At 45.7% G+C, this 21,761-nt stretch overlaps 1 long non-coding RNA gene across 1 annotated transcript in view; it reads left to right on the forward strand.

Annotated features, from left to right (window-relative positions):
• Positions 1-20,112, forward strand: part of LOC131916752 (uncharacterized) — a 38,439-nt gene extending 18,327 nt beyond the window's left edge. The window contains exons 3-4 of the long non-coding RNA XR_009380592.1: positions 17,835-17,968; positions 19,843-20,112. This is a non-coding gene — a long non-coding RNA (uncharacterized LOC131916752). The remainder of the gene's footprint in view (positions 1-17,834; positions 17,969-19,842) is intronic.
• The last annotated feature ends 1,649 nt before the right edge of the window (positions 20,113-21,761 follow it).

A 21,761-nucleotide genomic window follows, 5' to 3' on the forward strand; every position in this document is an offset into this window, starting at 1 on the left:
GTCTCCCTAAATACCTATGATAAATAGGTCTTGGCAACTCCAGGTTGGTGGAAATACTGCTCATGAACACCATGTTTCTTAATGACCCCCTTGTAGAACTCATGTTTCCAGTAACTTTTTACCTGACAAGTTCCTCTGTGTGTGTGTGTGTGTGTGTGTGTGTGTGTGTGTGTGTGTGTGTGTGTATGGTGTGACCTGGGAGCTGTGTGACCACTCTGGACTCCTTATGCCAGTGGGTCAGCAGACAATGAAAGACATTTCCGTGCGGTAACTCAGGCTCATGGAAGTGTTTACCAAACCGAGAATGGCTGGTAGATGAGGAAGATAATAATTACCAACTATGGCCTTGGATATCAATGACCATCAGCTCTGGACTGATGAAGTAGCTCAGTAGCCTGGAACTGCATAAAGCCTGGCATGATGGTGCATGCCTACAATCCCAGCACCTGGGAGGTAGAAGCAGGAGTATCAGAAGTTCAAGATCGTCCTCAGCTATATAGTAAGTTTGAGATTAGCCTGGGCTATGGGAGACACTGTCTCAAAAAAAAAAAAAGTGCTGTCAACCATTACCAGCTCTAGTAATGTAATAACTTGATGTTTTAGGCCTCCTTTTTAAGATACTAAGTGCAACTGGGCATGTGCTTACAGAATTGAATTTAAACTTCCCTTCTTAGAGAAAAAAATGAAATTTTTTTTTCTTTTCTTCTTGCTGAAGATCCAGTATGAAAGGGTAAGGATAGACCCATATGGTGTGGATGATGGATATGCATGGTCAAGGTAAGGATGCAGTGTGCCCAACCTGACTGGCTTACCCCCTTCTCCTGGCTTGGGCCCTTTATGTCATAGGTGAATTGGTTCCTGAGATGGCTCATTTCCTTCTGTCTTTAGTCTGCCCACAACAGGCTGTCCAGCTTGTCTGCAACAGCATCTGTCACAGCTGCCTCATCGGGAACTCTAACAGCTCCAGCGTAAGGGCTGAGCTGACTGGATCCATGATGTTCTGGCTCCCTCAGGGACTCTCCAGAGTGGTCAAATTGTGAGCCCCGCGGGAACGATTTTGAGCAGTGGGAGGAAACACACGAGAAGACAGGGACAGGAGATGAATGGCTCCTTCTGCTTCTCCTGTCAGACTGTTCTTGGACTGTTGAGTGGACCCATCTGGACTCTCAACCCAGCTGGATATCGTGCAGATGTTGTGGGCTGGGTAAAGAGCTGTCTCGGCTTCCCTGCCTGCCTGTCCCTTTCCCTCTCTCTTGCTTCTGTCCACAAAGCATCAGCAAAGTTTCTTTCCTCAGGCTTTGTGTTCTAGGGAACTTGGGTTAGAAAAGAGGTGAGAACAGAATAAGATTCTTGAAACTGACCATGCATAGGAATGTCTTGGGTAGAATGGATAACATGTTCAGTGGAGAAGAGAATATCCGTTCAGGTCTCTGGAATACTCATCTGGCTGGACATGGACATCCTCACAGTGATGGTGGAGTGTTGGAGAGAGTGGTCCAGTAACCAGATTACTCCTCCTCTCCTTTTTCTCTTCCTTTCCCACCTCCACTCCTTCCTCCTCTTCCTCCCCTCCCCTCTTTCTCCTCCTCTCCTTCTTTTAAGACAGGATCGTGGGCTGGAGAGATGGCTCAGTGGTTAAGAGCACTGATTCTTCTGGAGGTCCTGAGTTCAATTCCCAGTGACCACATAGTGACTCACAACCATCGTAGTGAGATCTGGTTCCCTCTTCTGGCCTGCAAGGGCACATGCAGGCAGAATACTGAATACGTAATAAATAAATAATTTAAAAAAAAAAAAAAAGACAGGATTGCATGTAGCCCAGAATGGCCTCAAACTCACTATGTATCTGAGAAAGGACTTGAACTCCTTATCCTCCTGCCTCTACCTCCTGAGTGCTGGGATTACAAGCATGAGTCCCTGTGCTCAGTTTATGCAGTTTTGGGTATCAAACCCAGGGCTCGGTGCATACTTGGCAAGCACTCTGTCAACTGAGCTTTATTCTAGCCCAGTGGTTGGAATTTTCAAGGCATGGGGCAGGTGAGGACAGGTGTCTATATACACGGCAGTTATACATAGTGTAGTCTTGTCTTATGGAGGAGGGGGTACATTAGGGATTAGCAATGAGGAACAAGGAGCATGAACAAGGACATCGCTAAGCCCCTAGGCCAGGTGATACAAGGTCTGAGGAACAGCAAACATCCACCTTGAGAGGACTATAAAGAAAGAAGCCTCTTCAGAACAAGAGGATGAAGAGAACATTTAGGAAAGAAGTAAGGATGCAAACTATTCCCAGACCTTGACTTCCAGAGTACGTAGTGGAAACCCACAGCAAGACAGTACCGGCCCATGAAGGAGGAAGGCATGGTCCTTTGAGCTCTGGTCGTTCTCATTGCCAACACGGCCCATTGTGATCTTCCCATTCTTTCGGTTCTCAGGCAGAGGACTAGGTTTTTGTTTGTTTTTTTTCTTGGACTTGGCTCACGTCTACTTCTTTCTACGTAAAAAAATATTATTTTTTCCTTAATTGTGTATGTTGGAGCTGGAGAGAGGGGTCAGCCGTTAAGAACACTGTTCATGTAGAGAATTCAGATTCAATTCTCAGCACCTACATGGCAGCTCACATCTGCTTATGACTCCTGTTTCAGGGGATCTGATGCCCTCTTGTGATCTTCCTGGGCACCAGGCATGTGTGAGGTGCACAGACATACAGTCAGGCAAAACATCCATACACATAAAATAAAAAATTTCAAAAAGTTTAAAATGTGTGTGTGTGTGTCGTGTGTGTGTGTGTGTGTGTGTGTGTGTGTGTGTGTGTGGTCTGTGTGTGTGTCTGTGTATGTGTGTGAGTTGGGGTGCCTGAGGAGGCCAGCAGAGAGTGTCCGATCCCCTGGGGCTGGAGTTGTAGGCAGTTGTGAGCTGCCTGCCAGACATGGGTGCTGGGAGCCGAACTGGAGTCATCTGCAAATGTGGCAGGTGCTGTTAACCATCCAGCTTCTCTTCAGCCCCCTGTCTACTTATTATTAAGACACCACTGAACTTAGATAAACTTTCATGTCTTTCTGTTTTTCCGTTTCATTCCCTCACCCATTTTATATAATTCCCACTCTTTATCTTCATATGAAGCATCTATTTTTACTTTCTGACATCTCCCTCCTAACTATTGTTCTCTGATACGTTGTCGGCCTCTCTTACCTCAGCTGACACGGCCCTGTTTGAGCTCCCTCAGCCTGACAGTTGCTGCAGACGGCGTCACTCTTTGGGAGGAGGGGAGGGGGACTTAAGGAACTGTACACAAAACCATGAATTTACCGATTTGTGCATTCAGTTTTTATTTTATGTTTATGAGTGTTTTGCCTGCATGTATGTTCATGTACCACGTGTGTGCCTGATGTCCAGGGAGGCCAGAAAAGGGCATCCAGATTCCCTGGAACTGGAGTTAGAGACAGTTATGAGCCACTATGCAGGTCCTCTGCAAGAGCAGCAGGTGCTCTTAACCACAGGGCCATCTCCCCAGGCCCCTGGGTTTATCCTTTCTGTTCATTGAGCTTAGTTTCCTCCTTCATTCTAACCCAGAAAATTGCTTTTCCGCCCAGTTTGGCCCATCTGACATACCTCCCCTTTTTATTTACAGTTTCTCAACTTCTGATGCAGCCTTATCTGCAAAACTACCCTAGCTTTCCACAAATAACTTGCCGCCTACAAGCGCTCTCTTACTTTTATAAATGTTTTTCATGGTTCATTTATTCATTCCTTTGAGACAGGGATTCACTATGGATCCTGGTTGGCCTTGGCCTTAGAGTTGTCACTAGATGGCTCAGATTGGCCTGAACTTGTAGCAATCCTCCTGCCTTAACCTTCTAACTTTCTGGCATTGCAGGTCTAAAGTATTATGGCCAGCTGATACACATCTGTCAAAGATTTCTTTTTCTTCTCCAAGACAATTCTGGTGTGTGTGTGTGTGTGTGTGTGTTTAATAGGGCCTATATAGCTGAGAGTGACTTTGAACTCCTGACCTTCTTGTTTCCACTTCACAGTATTGGCACCACCATGCCCACCACCAGTTTTTGTGGTGCTGGGAATCAAAGCCAGGCCTTTGTGCACACTAGGAAAGGATCCCACCAACTGAGCCACATCCCAAGCCCCTCAAAGCCCACTGACATTTATACTCCTGCGTTTAACTGACATAATTTGTGCTGATTAATGGGAGTTTAAGTCCATTATGTTGCAAGTGTTTTGCTTCATATCCACTTCTTGGTATTCTTTTTGAAGTCTTCCCAAATGTTTAGGACCCTGTTTTAGTGGGCTTGGCCAGTCCTGACATCTTGGGGTCATGTTTCCCTCTCTGGAGTTCCTGTGGTCACCCTCTGGCCATCCAATGCTTTATTTTTAGGCTGACCTTTCTGATCTTGTCAGTTTGCTCCTGGAATCTCTGAATGTGTTCTCGATTGCTTGAATGACAGGATGTTCCAGGCTCTGGATGAGGCATTTTCTACTTCAGGAGTTGAAACCAGTTTCTCCCTCAGAGTCTTAGCTCTTGTGCCTAGAGAAAAGTATCCGCGCCAAAATCTGGGGCTGAGTCGTGCACACTACTGGTGCCATTCACCACCAGTCAGAAGGCGGGTAGCTTTCAGTGTTCCCAGTTTCTTCTCTTCCTTCCTGCCCTTTTTAGAAGGAGTCAGGGTGCATCACGTCCTAGACACATCATGTCATGGTCCGAGTTCCTTTACCAACGTTCTTGCTACTTTTCTCCATTGACAGGTATTACTAGCCACCCTCCTCCCCCAATTCTAGGTAGCCTTGGCTGGCCTGGAACTTGCTATGCAGTCCAGGCTAGTCTCCAACTCACAGAAATCCACTTGCCTCAGCCTCTCGAGTGCTAAGATTAAAGGTATGCACCACTATGTCCAGGTTTTTTTTTTCATTTTCTTTCTGGCTGATAATTTTTCCATTTTTCCCACCACCACTGATATAAAAATGCTAACCATACGTTTTAAAATTATTTTAATTAATTAATTAATATTTTTGGAGACAGAGTATTACTATGCAGCTCAGGCTGGCTTCAGATGCAAAATCTCCCTGCTTCAGTCTCTTGAGTGCTAAGATTATAGCTTCTGTGCTCAGCTCCAAGCCACATATTTAAATCATAGTTTTATTCTCTGATTTATGGGTCTTGTTTTATGTTTTTCCCTTGCTTTTGTAGACCAGGCTGGTCTTGAACTCAGAGATCCATCTGCCTCTGCCTCCTGAGTGCTGGGATTAAAGGTGTGCGCCACCACTGCCCCGTATAAAATGGCTTTTTATTCTTGATACATCCTGAACCAAAAAAATGCTTGTTGTGTAAATTCTGGATTTTGTCTCTGTATCACAGAAGAGGAAACCATCTGGAGAAAAGTGCTCCAAGCAGAGGATGAAACCAGTGTCACTTTTAAAATGCAAACCCTCAAGTGTAGGTGCCACTAACAGGAATTCACGAAATACTTAGAGTAAAATGGCTGTGTGCATAGAGAGCGCTGATTCTCTTTTGCCTTTGTTTTGAGACAGGATTCTCCTGATGTAGCCTGGGTTGGCCTCAAACTCCCAGTGGTCTTCTTGTCTCAGCCTCCCAAGTTTGGAGGACATCACAGATGCTTCTGTGTAAGTTCACAGGCTCAGTGAGTGTCTGACCAGAACTGCTTACTACCCTTGTCTCGGGTCAGGGATGGGAACAGAGGCAGAGACTGGAACAGTGCTTGCCATATGCGGGCTGTGGTGAGATGCGCTAAGCATCTCACAAGCTGGGAAGCGCTGTGGTTCAGGGCTCGGAAGAGGTAAAAGTGAACACGGTAGCTCACCACCATTTTGGGTCTCCTGGAGGCTGACTCTGGTTCTGAACTCATTTAAAAGGTCTCTGTACAGGCTGTTCTTAGAACACTATTTTTAGCAGTGGAAAACCAGAACCAGCATGAATGTCTAATGCTAGAAAAACAGCTAGTTGAGGGAATAATAATGTGGTCTTTTTAAAAATAGACTCGACTTGCTAGAACAGTTTCAGATTTGCAGAAAAATGGGGAAGAACACAGAGAGTTCCCATGTACCCGGACCTAGTCTCCTCTTTTAACGACCTCAAATGTCTTACGTCTGTGTGACGTTTGTGGCAATGGTGGACAATATGGACACCTTATTATTGAAGTCTGCCCTTCAAATTTCTTTCATTTTCACTTAATGTCCTACGTTCTTTGGGATCCCATCGAGGCTGCCATGTTATATTTCATTGCCACGCCTCCTCAGGTTGCTTTTGTCTGGGATGATAGTCATAAGGTAGTCTTAAACAGGGTCTGTGTTCTGACAACATGCATTTGGGAATAAGCATGCTAAGAAATGTAAATAAATACAAAGACTATGTTGAGTTAATAAGGATATGGTTAAATTTATTTTATTTACCTTCCCCTCCCCCCCGGAGCTGAGGACCGAACCCAGGGCCTTGTGCTTGCTAGGCAAGCGCTCTATCACTGAGCTAAATCCCCAAGCCCCCCCCCCCCTTTGATACAGGGTTTCTCTGTGTAACAGTTCTGGCTGTCCTGGAACTCATTATGTAGACCAGGCTGGCCTAGAACTCAGAAATCCATCTGCCTCTGCCTCCTGAGTGCTGGGATTAAAGGTGTGAGCCACCACTGCCAGACTTATTTACTGTATTTTGTTAATATAAAATAATGGATTTCAGTATAACACTTTCTTTTTGGTTTTTCAAGACAAGGTTTCTCTGTGTAGCCCTGGCTGTCCTGGAGCTTGCTCTGTAGACCAGGCTGGCCTCAAGCTCAGAGATCCATCTACCTCTGCCTCCTGTGTGCTGGGATTAAAGATATATCTCACTCCCCAGCTCAATATGCCATTTTCACACATGCACACACACACACACACACACACACACACACACACACACACATCATTGAAATAGTTTATTTTTTGCTTTTGCTTTTTAATATCATACCTAATTTTTTTTTTTTTTAATCCTGAGACAGGGTTTCTCTGTTTTCTGTGTAACAGTCCTGGCTGTCCTGGAATTCATTCTGTAGACCAGGCTGGCCTCAAACTCACAGAGATCCACCTGCTGGGATTAAAGGCGTGTGCCACCACTGCCTGGCCATACTTAATTCTTAATCACTCCCACACCACTGCTGTCCCTTGCCTCTCTTACTCCCACCCTTGAGGTTTTCTGTCCCCCTTGGATAGTCTCCCTTCTATGTTTTTGTCCTGTATGCATACATACAGATGTGTACATTGTGCATATGAGAGAAAGCATGAGATATTTTGTCTTTTCTCCGTCACCCTCTTGTTCCTCTTACCCATCCCTTTATACTTCTTCCTCCCTCTCAAAGCCCCACTTACATGTTCATATAACATATATGTGTTCAAATATAGATTCCCACATAAGGGAGAAAACATTTGTCTTTCTGAATCTGTCTCATTTCGCTTAACCTGAAAACGACACAATTGCATTCTTTGTAACAGAGTAAAATTCTATTGTGTATATATGCCATTTAAAATTTGTTTTATTTATGTGTGTGTTGAATGCACATGAATATGTGGATGTATGTGCCTGTGCACATACATGCAGATGCCAGAGCAATATACCAGGTGTCCTCTGTATTGTGTCTTCAATGTCAGAGATTCTCTGTTCCATCTCTTGCATTCGGTTGGTTATGCTTGCTTCTGTAGTTCCTGTTCATTTAGTCAGGATTTCTATTTCCAGCATTCCCTCAGTTTGTGTTTTCTTTATTTTCTCAATTGCAATTTTCAAATCTTGAATTGTTTCCTTCATCTGTTTAATTACTTTTTCTTGGCTTTCTTTGATTTCTTCCAGTTTTTTTGTTTGTTTTTTCTTCCATTTCTTTAAGGGAATTTTTTATTTCCTCTTTAATGGAGTTTTTTTAAATGTCCTCATTAATGGAGTTTTTCATTTCCTCTTTAATGGAGTTTTTCATTTCCTCTTTAATGGAGTTTTTCATTTCCTCTTTAAGGGTCTCTATCATCTTCTTAAAGTCATTTTTATGATTGATTTCTTCTGCTTCTTCTGCCTTGGTATGTTCAGGTCTTGCAGGTGTAGAATCGCTAGGTTCTGATGTTGTCATATAGGTCTTTATGATGTTGCCTGTATTTTTGCACTGGCGTCTACTCATCTCTTCCTCTGCTCGGTGTAGGCGTTGTCTGTGTGAGGGTGCCTCTTCTTGTTCTAATTGTTAGTCTTGGTCCACTAGGAGTTCTTGGTTAAATCGGTGCTGTTAGGCTCTATTTCTCCGGGAGCAGCTTAGTCCAATCAGTGTTAGTGGGTTCTGTCTCAGGGAGCAGTTGTTCCCAGTTGGTGCAGGGTGTGCTTATGGCTCCAGTGGTTGTTGGGTTCGTATGGGTTCCTTTTTTTTTTGGTGGGAGAGCCGGGAAAGGTAGCTGTCTGGTCCCTGGGACTCCGATGGGTAGGGCCTAGGGGCTAGAGCCCTGGTCTGCCAGTCTGGAGATGGGGGCTTACCTGTTCCCAGTCGGTGTAGGGTGGGTTTATGATTCTGGTGATCTGGTTCGGTGGCTGGGCGGCTCCTTCTTTTGTGTTCTCAGATCGTGTTTTGCTCGTTCATCAACTCCTCAGCTGATCTTGTTTCCTCAGACTGCAGACTGTAGGATTCTGAAACCTTTCCCAAATGGATCTCAGCTGAGCAGGTTGTTCAGTAGGGCAATCTCACCAACACCTCCAAGTTGTTGGGTTTCACAGGATCGGCAGCTGGGCCCTGGGTTGGCCTCAGACAGAATGTTCGGGTAGGTTCTGGTGCGTCCCACCTCGCCAACTCCTCCACGAATCCTCAGACTGAATGCCTCTGAGTCCTCGGCTGAAAGGCCCAGGTGTCCTCTGTAAAGAGAGGCTTTTCTGTTCAGCCCAATCCCACAGCCACTTTTTTTTTTTTTTTTTTTTGTTTGTTTTTCGAGACAGGGTTTCTCTGTGTAGCTTTGCGCCTCTCCTGGAACTCACTTGGTAGCCCAGGCTGGCCTCGAACTCACAGAGATCCACCTGGCTCTGCCTCCCGAGTGCTGGGATTAAAGGCGTGCGCCGCCACCACTGCCCGGCTTACAGCCACTTTTAAAATAATCACTCAGAGGCTTAATATTAATTACAAACTGTTTGGCCTATTGCTCAGGCTTATTACTAACTAGCTCTTACAACTTAAATTAACCCATTTCTATTAATCTGTATTTTGCCACGTGGCTTTGTGGTGTTACCTGTTCTCTAGTACATCTTGTTGCTCTGGTGGCTTGCTGGCACCTCCTCCCAACTCCGCCCTTCTTCTCCCTGTATCTCTGCTTGGATTTCCCACCTGGCTCTATCCTGCCTTGCTATAGGCCAAACAGCTTCTTTATTAACTAATGGTGCTGAAACATATTCACAGCGTACGTGTGTGTGTGTGTGTGTGTGTGTGTGTGTGTGTTCCCACAGCAGTCTTCCTCTATTGTTTTCTGCCCTATGTCTTGAGATGAGGTCTCTTAGTAAACCATAAGCCTACTGTTTGGGTTGGCTATTTGGCCAGTGATCTCTCAGGGTCCACCGCCTCTGCCCTCCAGTGCTGGGGTTACAGATACTCTCAGCCATGCCATATTTTTTGTTTGTTTGTTGCTGTTTTTTTCCCCTTAACATGGGTGCTGTGATGATTCAAACTCAGCTCCTCAGGCTTGCAGAGTATCTACTGGGCCATCTCTTGACCCCCCACATTTTATTTTTTTATTTACCCATCTGTTCATCTGTTGATGGACATCTAGGGTAGTTCTTCTGTACCTTGGCTGTTGTGAATTATTTTAGTATCATCTATTCTTTTATTATCCGATATAAGGTCTCAATCTGTAGTCTAGGTATTCTGGGTCTCACGATCCTTATGCCACAGCTTAGTGCTGTGATGATAAAGTAAGCAGCTTTGCCCACTTTGCATTATTTTTCATTGACCCTTTGATAAACAGCACCCCTACACCAACTCCCAAACACCAACTCCCAAACAGTGGGTAGAACCAACAGCAGACTCTGGAAGCCTGTGGAATGTGTGTGTGTGTGTGTGTGTGTGTGTGTGTGTGTGTGTGTGTGTGTATCCTCTCTCTCTCTCTCTCTCTCTCTCTCTCTCTATATATATATATATATATCTATATCTATATATCTATATCTATATATATATATATATATATATATTGGTTTGAGTAGAATGACATTTCTTCTGCTATCTTCATCTTCCCTCATTTAGAGAGGGATATAAATATGTATCTGGTGCTGCAGATTCAGATAGGAAAGATTCTTCTCCATTTCTGAGCCTAGAGATTGTTAACACACTGTAGATTCTTTGATGTAGCTGGGGGATAAACACCATGTGACTCTTCATTTCTCATGTTCTCTCTCTAGGCAGGAAGTTTCCCCTCTTTCCAGCAATGAACCTCCCCCGCCTCCCACTGCTGTGTAGGATGAGACCATGAACATGGACAAGGGCAAGTGAGTTTTAGGCCTCCTGTGCCCAGGCTAGGTATAGGATTTGCTGGGATGCTCTGCTGTCCAGAAGACAGGAAATGGTGGACAGGGAACAGAGCTGGCTTTCTGGAATCCAAAGAGTTTTGGAGCCACTTCTACAGAGTGGAAGGCCTCGGTGGCAGAGAGTGTCCAGATGTTCAGCAAATTTCTTTCTTCTACTTCTGGTCATATTCTGGGGTTCCTTTCCCATTCTTCCTTGCACGAGTGTGGCCATAGGACTGAGTTCTGACCAGCAGAATTTGAGAAGTAATGTTTGGCATCTCAAGGTTTTCTTGTATAAGGGAAGTTGGCGAAACATATACAATTTTGTTCAGTCAGCCTATCCTCCACTGTCCAGGGCACACAGCTGCCCCACTGCCCAGGGCACACACACTTGTCCCACTGCCCAGGGCACACACACACCTGTCCCACTGCCCAGGGCACACACCTGTCCCACTGCCCAGGGCACACACACACTTGTCCCACTGCCCAGGGCACACACACCTGTCCCACTGCCCAGGGCACACACACACACACACACACACATGCCTCACTGCCCAGGGCACACACACACAGCTGCCCCACTGCCCAGGGCACACACACACAGCTGCCCCACTGCCCAGGGCACACACCTGTCCCACTGCACAGGGCACACACACACCTGCCCCACTGCCCAGGGCACACACCTGTCCCACTGCCCAGGGCACACACACACACACACACACACACCTATCCCACTGCCCAGGGCACACACCTGTCCCACTGCTCAGGGCACACACACACTTGTCCCACTGCTCAGGGCACACTTCTGCCCCACTGCCCAGGGTACACACCTGTCCCACTGCCCAGGGCACACACACACCTGTCCCACTGCCCAGGGCACACAGCTGCCCCACTGCCCAGGGCACACACACACACTTGTCCCACTGCTCAGGGCACACACACACTTGTCCCACTGCCCAGGGCACACACACACCTGCCCCACTGCCCAGGGCACACAGCTGCCCCACTGCCCAGGGCACACAGCTGCCCCACTGCCCAGGGCACACACCTGCCCCACTGCCCAGGGCACACACCTGCCCCACTGCCCAGGGCACACACCTGCCCCACTGCCCAGGGCACACACACACCTGCCCCACTGCCCAGGTCACACAGCTGTCTTCTCTCTCCTCTTCTTAGGTACAATTCCAGGTGCCCCCACAGACACAAGCCACACATCACCTCACATTCGCTTTGGGTGACAATCCAGTCACCTGTGTCTTCTACATCCAGCTCCCAGTTCAGGATGCAGCTACAGTCTGCATCCAGTGTACATATTATTTCTCATGCTCTGACCATTTATAGACCATCCAGCAGCTACAAACCAAGTGTTTCCCTCCGGCTCTCACCCGTGGTGCTTTGTTTCCATCAGTTTCTTTATTAGGCAGGTTTCTGGGTGACAGAAATACAGGGAGTTTGGCAAAGGGAGGTATTTTTTTTTCTTTTTCGAAACGAGGTTTCCTTGTTTAACAGCCCTTGCTGTCCTGGAACCAGCTCTGTAGCCCATGGTGGCCTCAAACTCACAGAGATCCACTTGCCTCTGCCTCCCGAGTGCTGGGATTAAAGTTGAGTCACCTTTAATCTTAAAGCCAAGAGATGACGGTCTTGGTCATGTTGGGTTGTGACACTTACAACACTGATTGGGAGAATTTGTGGGAATTTGCCATGCAGGCTGAGAGGGGAATAGAGGTGGGGAGACGCTGCAGTTTATGCTGAGGACTTCCAAACGCCCCTCCGATGGCGTTCCTCCTTGGGCTCTGTGAGACACTTCAGTATTTTTGTAATGTCCTTTCCACCCTCTTTCCCATCCCTTCCTACCCCTGCCTCCATTCTTTGTTTTTGTTTGTTGACTTTTTGAGACAGAATCTCATGTCATTTAGGCTGTCCTTGAACTTTGTATGTAGCAGAGGATGACCTTGAACTCCTGGTCCTCCTTACTTCCTTTATGGGAGCATGGAGGCAGGACATCACTCTAGCACAGGGGGACCTGGAGTTTACCTTGTGGTCCAGGCTGGCCTGGAACTCATGGCAGTCTTCCCACCTCAGCTTGATTGCCAGGACTAACAGTACATGTTCCCACATCTAGTTTATCTACTTCCTTTACTCAAAAGAGTGAATTCTAGCTGACCATGGTGGCGTATACCTGCAGTCCCAGCATCTGGGAGTCTGAAGCAGGAGAGCTGTCATGAATTCAAAGTCAGTCAACACCATGTAGTGAGTTCCAGGCCAGGACGGGTGACAGAGTAAGACCCTGCTTCAAACAAAACAAAAGGATCTCAAAACAAAATAACAACAAACGTGGGTCCTGTATGGAGATTTACCTAAGGATAATGTCTTTGATGACATTTAATTAGGAAAAGAGACTCCTCTCTAGAAAGAAAATCTAACCCCTGCACTAGAGTCTGAGGTTAAAAACTCTCACCTCAGGGCTGGAGAGATGGCTCAGTGGTTAAGGGCACGGGCTGCCCTTCCAGAGAACAGGTTCAATTCCCAGCACCCACTTGGCAGCTCACCACTGTCTGTAGCTCCAGTTCCAGGGGATGAGACACTATTATACAGATGCACTTGCAGGCAAAACACCATTGCACATGAAATAAAAATAAACAAATCATTAAAAAATAAAAAAACCCAAAACTCTTACCTCTATTTCTTCTTAACCTCCTCATCCCTGCCTTAAAGGGCGGTGCTGCTAGAATATTAGTTTGGTAACAGATGTAGAATATATTGGTGGTGTGATTGTAGCAGTGAGAAGGGAATCTTTCTCCTAGACTGTGGTGGAAAGGGGGAAAGAGGGAGTGGGGCGGCTCTGGGAGATGTGGAGCCACAAGCTGACAGATTTCAAAGCTCGGTAGGTGTGAGATGTGAGGGGGCGGCCGAATCGATGACCTCTGGCTCCATCTGCAGCACCGCCGTGTGCCAATCTATGGCTTAGATTGAGGGAAGGATCGCCTCTGCCCTGCTAACCGGCAAAAATTAGAAAGCTAATTAGTTCTAAATGTTGTCAGAGCAGACTGGTGCATCTTTCCTACCAGCAACCTGGCAGGACTCATTAAAACAGAGAGCTCGTGTGCTCTGCCACCCAATTATTTTCCTCCTGGGTGCGCATCTGAGGGAAATTCACACATGTCCAAGTGGGAGATGTACAAGAGTGCACATTGCAAGTTTTTGTTTTTAAAAGAAGTGAGTTGGAGGCAATCTACTGACCTGTCCCTGGGAGACTAAGTAGGTGAAATATGGGGTGTGGGACATTATGCATCCATTAGGAGCAGCAAATGGGGTGAGTATTCAGCACTGTGGCAAGGTCTTAGAAACATTGTAGGTAAACAAAAGAACTAAGGAGGGGGCTGGGATGTAGCTCAGTTAGTAGAGTGCTTGCCTAGCATGTGAAGGGACACTAGCCCACTTGAACATGTGGCTCTGGCAGGCCTTGCCCTTCCCCCAAACTCCCCCTGCCTTGCTAAAAACCTTTAGATTACATTCCTAAAGCTAGCCACCAAGGTCTAGCCATTTCCTCCTCCTGAGGCTGACTACCAAAGCCCAGCAATCAAAGGCCCCCTTTGGTTTACCTAATTAACATGCCCAGTTAAAATTTAACACCTCGTCCTAACACAGGGTTTCTCCCTTTACCTTTATAAACCACTATTTGCCTATGGGCCGTGTCTGTCTCATGATAAATACCCATTTCTCCTTTCCCTTGTCCCCCTTCCCTTCCCTCCTTTACCACTGTATCCTAGCCCATTCTAACACAGACCTCCCCTCTTCTCCTCTTAAAATCACACCTGCAAGGCCATTTGCTGCTGTTTTCTGCCTGAGTCAGAAAGCTGCCACTTTAACTTTTCTTCCCTGCTTACTAAAGGATCTCTCTGTGAAAACAGGTGTTTGGGTGTGGTTTGTGTCTAACCCAGGGTTTGGGAGGAAGCCCCCACTGTATGGGGGTCTCCTTCAGCATGCATCGTGCTTTGAGTTCAGTTCCCAGGGTGGCATAAATCAGGGACAGTGGCACACACCTGTAATATCAGTACTTTGGAGGATAAGAAGTTCAAGGTCATCCTCATTGACATGAGTTCAAGGCCAACCTGTAATACTTGACAAACCCTTCAGTGAGGATGACCTTGTACAAAAATAAAACAAGAGAAGAAAAAAAATGAGCTATGGCACAGGTCATCTTACAAATAAAAAATTTCATGTACCCAAGATAATATAGTTTATAAGAAGCATAATTAAGCCAGATGTTGTGTATACATGTACTTCCAGCATTCAGGAGGTGGGAGCAGGTGGATCTTCAGGAGTGTGAGACCAATCTAGGCTGTATCTGGGATATATGAGACCCTATCTTAAAAGGAAACAAACCAACACACAATGAAAAGGATGAACACCCAATATATTAAACAGGGTACCTAGAGTTGGGAATGAGGGATGGCAATAAAAAAATGAATAAATAAATAAATTAATCCGTGTCCTCTTATGAAAATGAGAACTTAGGGGAAGAAGAAAGGGTTAGTATCTGTGGAAAGAGTAGTAATTGGAAGGTTTGGAAGAGAATGGACCCCATATGCTCATATGTTTGGATTCTTGGTCCCTAGTTGATGGAACTATTTGGGAAGGATTATGAGGTGTGACCTTGCAGGAAGATTATCAAGGCAGGGAGGGGCTTTGAGGCTTCAAAAGACTCAAGCTGTTCCCAATATGTCTCTCTGATCCTGTTTAAGATCAAGATGTGAGCTCTAAGCTCTTCTGGCCACTATGCCTTTGCTCATCATCATGGACTCTTACCTCTGACACTGTAAGCACAATTAAATGCTTTCTCTTATAAGTTGCCCTGGTCATGGTGTTTTATCGCAGCAACAGAAAAGTAACTAAGACAAGCAGGAACATTCCATTTTCCCACCTCTATTCATCTACTCAAGGTCACTCATGTGAACCATGGGCATCAACAAGGCATGGTACATCAAGCTGAGGCAGGACCAAGCTCCTCCTCCTGCATTAAGGCTGGGTGAGACAACCCAGCATAGGGAATAGGTTCCCAAAAGTCAGCTTAAAGCACCAGGGGACAGGTCCTGATCCCACTGTAGGAGCCCCGCAAACAGACCAAGCTATACAACTATGGAGGACAGTCTTTAGGAGTTGGTTCTCTCCTCTATCATGTGGGTCCTACGAGATTTAACTCAGCCCTTTAGGTTCAAATAGTCTCCTCTATTCTCTGAGCTATTCCACCAGCCCTATTATCTGTGTGTGTGTGTGTGTTTTTTTTTTTTTTTTCCCCGAGACAGGGTTTCTCTGTGTAGCTTCCTTTTCCTGGAACTCACTTGGTAGCCCAGGCTGGCCTCGAACTCACAGAGATCCGCCTGGCTCTGCCTCCTGAGTGCTGGGATTAAAGGCGTGTGCCACCAACGCCCGGCTTATCTGTGTTTTAAAACAGCATCTAGCTATCCTAACTAGCCTAAATCTCACTACATAGACCAGGTTGGCCTCAAACTTGTGCCTATTTTTCTACCTCAGCCTCCTGAATGATGGGCTTACAGGCACATAGCACCATGCTTATTTCTATTTATTATTATTTTGGTTTCTTTGAGACAGGATATCATACAGACCAACCAACCTGTCCTTGACCTTGCTGTGTAGCTGAGAATGACCTTGAACTCTAATTCTCCTGCCTCCACTTTCTAAGTGCTAAGATAACAAGCATGTACCACCACTCCAGTCTCAGTTTTAATTAATTTTTATATCAGTATAAATGTAATTTTAAATATTCTTTACTTGTTAATTTTATTTTATGTCTATGTGTGTTTTGCCTGCATAAAATGTCTGTGCACCATGTGCATGCAGTACCGGTAAAGCCAGAAGAGGGCATCAGATCCCCTGGGACTGGAGTTACAGGGGAATGTGAGCCACCATAGGGTGCTAAGAATTGAACTCAGGTCTTCTGGAAGAGCAGCTGAGCCATCTCTCCAGCCCCTAATTTTAAATGTTTAAAGAAAAGAAGTAATCTACCGAATTTTCACATTGCATTGTCCATGAACTTGACAGTAGAACCCAGAGTCCGCATACAGAGTGCTCTCTCTGGTCTAGGTTTTACGAAGGCTCTGAACAGGAGCCCACTTCTTCTTAATTTGTCACCTTCTCCTGTGTCATTTTGAAGACGCCATAAAATGGATGTTGGGCATGCCAAATGGACAGGGCTCCTCTTTATTGTCTTGGAAGTTAGGAGAAGAGGATTGGACAGCCCGCTGGACGGAAATACCGACAGGCTTTGGGAACACAGGCAACACTTCTTTTTCGAATTTCTACTTTCTTGCTTTTTTTCCCCCACTAATTGGTTCTGAAACACCTGATTTCTCCTTCCCCGGAATCACAAAACTCTTTAATACATCGAGTTGTTGCTGCCCAGTATCTGTTGCAATCATACTCTGCTGGCAGGCTCTACTATGTAGAAGTCCTGGATAGCTGTAGAGGAGAGGGATGACCGAAGTCGGTAGGATTCTATAATACTGTTGATCCGTTTCTGTCCTGGATAAAGATGAGTGGCTGTGGGGGGTCTACCCATTTGAAGGCCAATGCCTACTTCGCTCCCCAAGCTGTGCCCACAGGCAGGAGCTGCTTTAGGAGGGCTCTGCTCTTGTTTTGGTTTGGCTTTTGATACAAAGTCTCATTTATTTCTGCCTGGCCTCAAACTTTCTATATAAGCCCGGCTGGCCTTGAACCTCTGATCCTCCCACGTCTGTCTCCCAAATGCTAGGATTACCACCCTCATTTTCTGACAAAGATGTGTTTTCCTTGACGGTCTGTGGACCCTAAGGGCTGTGTTTTCTCAGAGGAAAGCACTTTTGTTTAAACAGCTTCTCCTGTTCACTCATGGCACATAAGCTTAGCAGCTGTGTGAGGGCTACGCAGGGAAGCTGAAGGATGAGAAGATGGTTGTCTGGAAAGAAAACTGGAGCGACACAGACTTATTTAGGGCAGGGGCCAGATCTGGAAAATATTCTCAGTGCCCTGCCTAGACCCCTCTGATCCTACCATTTCCGTGTTGGGTACATCACTCTTCTGGGGGCTGTTTCAGAACATGAACTCTGAACTCTACGAGTTGGGGTTCTGAAGAAATGACATTCCCCGAGCTGGCCCTCAGCCAGTGACGATGAGAGTGGGCGGGAAGGACTCAGCTCCCCGCCTCCCTGCTGGTCCGAGTCTGGTACATCTTGTACCATCTCGCACTTCCATAGGGTTAAGCTCTAGCTGCTTTCTGTGGCAGTTCCTTCTCGGCTGATTTCTCGATGTCTTTTCCCCTTCTCTCCTGCAGGTGGCCCCTGTGTCTCCCAAATAAACTTTCTGTGAGCCAGGCATGATGATGCAGACCTGTAATCCCAGCACAGAGAAGCTGAGGCAGGAGGATGGTGAATTCAAGGCCAGTCTGGGCTACATAGTGAGTCTGAGGTTAGTTTGGACAACACAGTAAGACCCTTTCTCAAAATGAAATTAACAGCCTGCACTTGAACCTCTACAAAGACAGTCGCTTGCCAGAGCTGGGATTGAGGGCGAAATGAATATATGGATGAGAGCAATTTCTGGAAGGGATTAAAATTCAGCTTGAGAGTTTAGACTTGATTTAGGAGACAATTTACATGCTGGGTGAAATGTGACTGATACATTTTTAAAGAACATATTATTTCCACATTCAAGTTATTAATTCCTAGGTTTCTATAAACCTGGCATTACCCATTGAGTTCTGGCTAATAAAATCTTGCCTGAAGATAAAGCCTTCTTATCTCTCAGTTGCTAAAGGAGAAAAAAAGAAAAAAGAAAAAATTCTAGGGAGAGAGTGTTATTAAGGTGTAAGACAGATAAAATGCAGAACTCTGAAGCCAGTCCTAAGGCCTTGTGTGGAAAAGATGAAAGGAAAATGGTCTGGAGATTGTAGCTGGCATGGGGGATTTTTATGTGTAGTCATCCTGTTCAATATTTTATCTCCTTTTTAAAAAAGTGGCTTTGTAAGACTATCTGAAAGTCTTCTCGAAAATATTAGGTCTTCAAAAATTTAACATTGTTTCCTATGGTAAGACATTTTGAATCCCAAAATGTTGTGCAGTAATTGGTCGTCAGGGGAAACCGGTGTACTCTGCCTGATGTCTGCAACCCCATATATAAATAACCGAAGTGCCTTTGTTCTGCAGGAGACCTTGAACATCCCACATATGATTCTTCTCATTTATTCCCAAGTCAAAATAACCCTGGCAGACTATAGAGACGAGACATTTCAGAGCTTTAGATTTGAAGTGTGGCAAATTCTTCATGTTCATTTTGACTTACAGGCTTAGGAACTCAGAACAGTTCTGCAGAGAGGTTATTTCTCCGTTGTGGATACTCAGAAGCTTAGAATCATCTTTAATCTGTAGATTCCCACTAGCCAATCTCAGAGAAGGATGCATTTTAAAATCCCTGCAAGACATGGCACATAGCTGTAATCCTACTCGTCAGTAACCTGAGGTCAGTCAACCTGGGCTACAGAGCAAGACTGTCTCAAGAAGAAAAAGGGGGAGCTCCAGTTGGTTCAGGCTGGCCAGCTCACACCAGGACTCTTTCTGCCAGAGGCATCTAGCTCTTCCCTGATCAGTTTTGTCCTGTAGACAGAGTCCCCAAGAAGACAAATTATAATCAGAAGTCTGTTTAGTGCTTGTTTTAGTGAGGGTTACTGATGCTGTGCTAAAACACCATGACCAAAGCCACGTGGTAGGAAAGGGTTTATTTCAGCTGACACTTCCATATCACTTCCACATCACTGTTCATTATCACAGGAAGTCAGTTCAGGAACTCAAACAGGGCAAAAACTGGAGGCAGGAGCTGATGCGGAGGCCATGGAGGGGGGCTGCTTACTGGCTTGCTCCTCATGGCTCGCTCAGCCTGCTTTCTGTAGAACCCAGGACCACCAGCCCAGAGGCAGTACTACCCACAGTGGGCTGGGCCCTCCCTCATCAATCACTAATTAAGAAAATGCCCTGCAGCTGAATCTTATGGAAGCTTTTCCTTAGCTGAAGTTCCCTTCTTTCAGATCATTCTAGCTCGTGTCAAGTTGACACAGCCAGCACAGTGCATGTGAATTCAAAGTGAAGAGGATTTGATTATGCGAATGGTTGATGGGTTTAAGCCTCATGAACAGTGGTTTTCACCCTTCCCGATGCTGCTACCTTTTAATACAGTTCCTCATGGTGTGGTGACCCCAGCCATAAAATTAATTTTGTTGCTACTTCAAACTGTAATTTTGCTACTGTATGAATTGTAATGTAAATATCTCTGTCTTCTGATGGTCTTAGGTGACCCCTGGAAAGACCCCAGTTCACACAGATTGAGAACCGCTCCTCATGAAGATGAAATTCCCAGCCTACCCACTCCTGGGACCAGCCAACTGATGCACTTCTCAAATGGTTGATAATTGTTTGGACACAGGTGGTGCGGGTCTTTGTGCATAACCAGCCACCCTCTTTCTGATGGACATTCTTTACATACTTGCAGTAATACATTGGGCCAATCCCTTTAAATGCTAACTACAAAATCAGTAACAAAATAAAAGCAGTTTTTCTGGAGGGGAGTCACAGCTTTTATCTGACTCGCAATGGATTTGTTACCTAAACAGACTGAGGAACCATTGATGTAAATAAAGCCATGCCCTGCCTGCCTGGTTCCTGCTTTTGTAAATGACTTTTCTATGTTCCCGCTGTGCGTCAGGATGTGCTGTGCTAAAGCATTAACTCCTCTGGGGCACTCTGCTTCCCTTATCCAAAGGCTAGGAGAACAGAGGGTTCTTCAGTGTAACCATGAAAGGCTTGAGAACAACAAGAGGAGTGAGTCTTTAGACGTGAGTCTAAAGAGAAGGACCCTGGCCGAAGGGACTTAGGGGCACATTCCAATTTTTACACTGTAGGGTCAGGTGTTGAGATGGTTAAAGTGCGTCCCACATGAGTCTGGAGACCCAAGTTTGAGTCCCAGATCCACACCAAGATAGAAGGAGAGCACTGACTCCAAGAGGTTGTATAATCAATGATAATAAATAAAACTTAAAAGTAAGAATTTTGTATCAGTCTTTTTTTTTTTTTTTCTTTTTTGAGACAGGGTTTTTCTGTGTACCAGCCCAGGAACTCACTATGTAGACCAGGCTGACCTGCCCTTGCCTCCCCAGTGCTGGGATTAAAGGCGTGCGCCACCACGCCTGGCTGCATCGGTTATTTTTAAAGTTATAAACATTCTTTTAGACATTAGCCTGTGAGCTGATGCATTTAATCGGGGCAAGCTGGAAAGCATGTGTGGAATGCATCAGACCGAGCAGGAGAACTTCTGAGTTTGATTGGCATAAAATGATTGGCAGGAATGTATTTATGGGATCGGCACTATAGAATTTACCATGAGTGCCCACAAGTGCCTTTGGCAGTTCACTTCTCAAGTCTTCTGAAGCTTGGAGACAGCGGTGGCCTCCAGCCAATTAGAATGACAAATTGTCAAGGTTCTGAAATCAGGAGCCAGGAAGCAGAGTGGACCTAAATCTGTGGTTTCCTCAGCTGCCCCCACTTGCCACCCAGAGAAGGCTCTTCGTTTACCACAGCACCATGTAGAGAACCCCTGGAAAGCAATGTCTAAGACAGCACGGGGGACCCACTTGAGAACTGGGCTTTTTGGAAATAACAGGATTCTGGATGGGCAAAGGCCAGGTAGTGGCTCCTTAAGAATCAAGGTGGATAAAATACATAATATATTTCGGGGGACAGAAGGCCTATTAGAGCGTTTGGTTTCTAGAGCTCTGAGGTAGCAGCTGATTGATCATAGGGCTCTTAGGCAGGAGCAGATGGACAATCTACAAAGATGACTTTGTCTATATGACAAAGTCAGCATAGCAGGAATTCATTGTCTTACACCCAATTATCAAAGGAAGCAGCTCCCAGGCTACAGATTACTGATTAAAGGCAGGCTGCATCCATTTAGAGAAGGACCTGGGATGTTGCCACAAGTATAACCCTAAAAGGTTTGCAGTATCTTGCTCAAGAAACTATGTATCCAGAGGGTAAAATACCCAAACTTTTGGGGAACTATCAGACAATGGTTCTGTGCTGATCTCATTTACTGGTGGCACAAAATGACCTGTGGGTAAGAATGTGGATGTATGGATACATGTGATACATGGAGTTTTGCCCTGACTGTGTGCACAGTGGACCCGGTTATTTTCTTATGTCCCACATGTATA

Source organism: Peromyscus eremicus, chromosome 1 (assembly GCF_949786415.1).
Source record: "Peromyscus eremicus chromosome 1, PerEre_H2_v1, whole genome shotgun sequence".
In the NCBI taxonomy this organism is placed as follows: Eukaryota; Metazoa; Chordata; class Mammalia; order Rodentia; family Cricetidae; genus Peromyscus; species Peromyscus eremicus.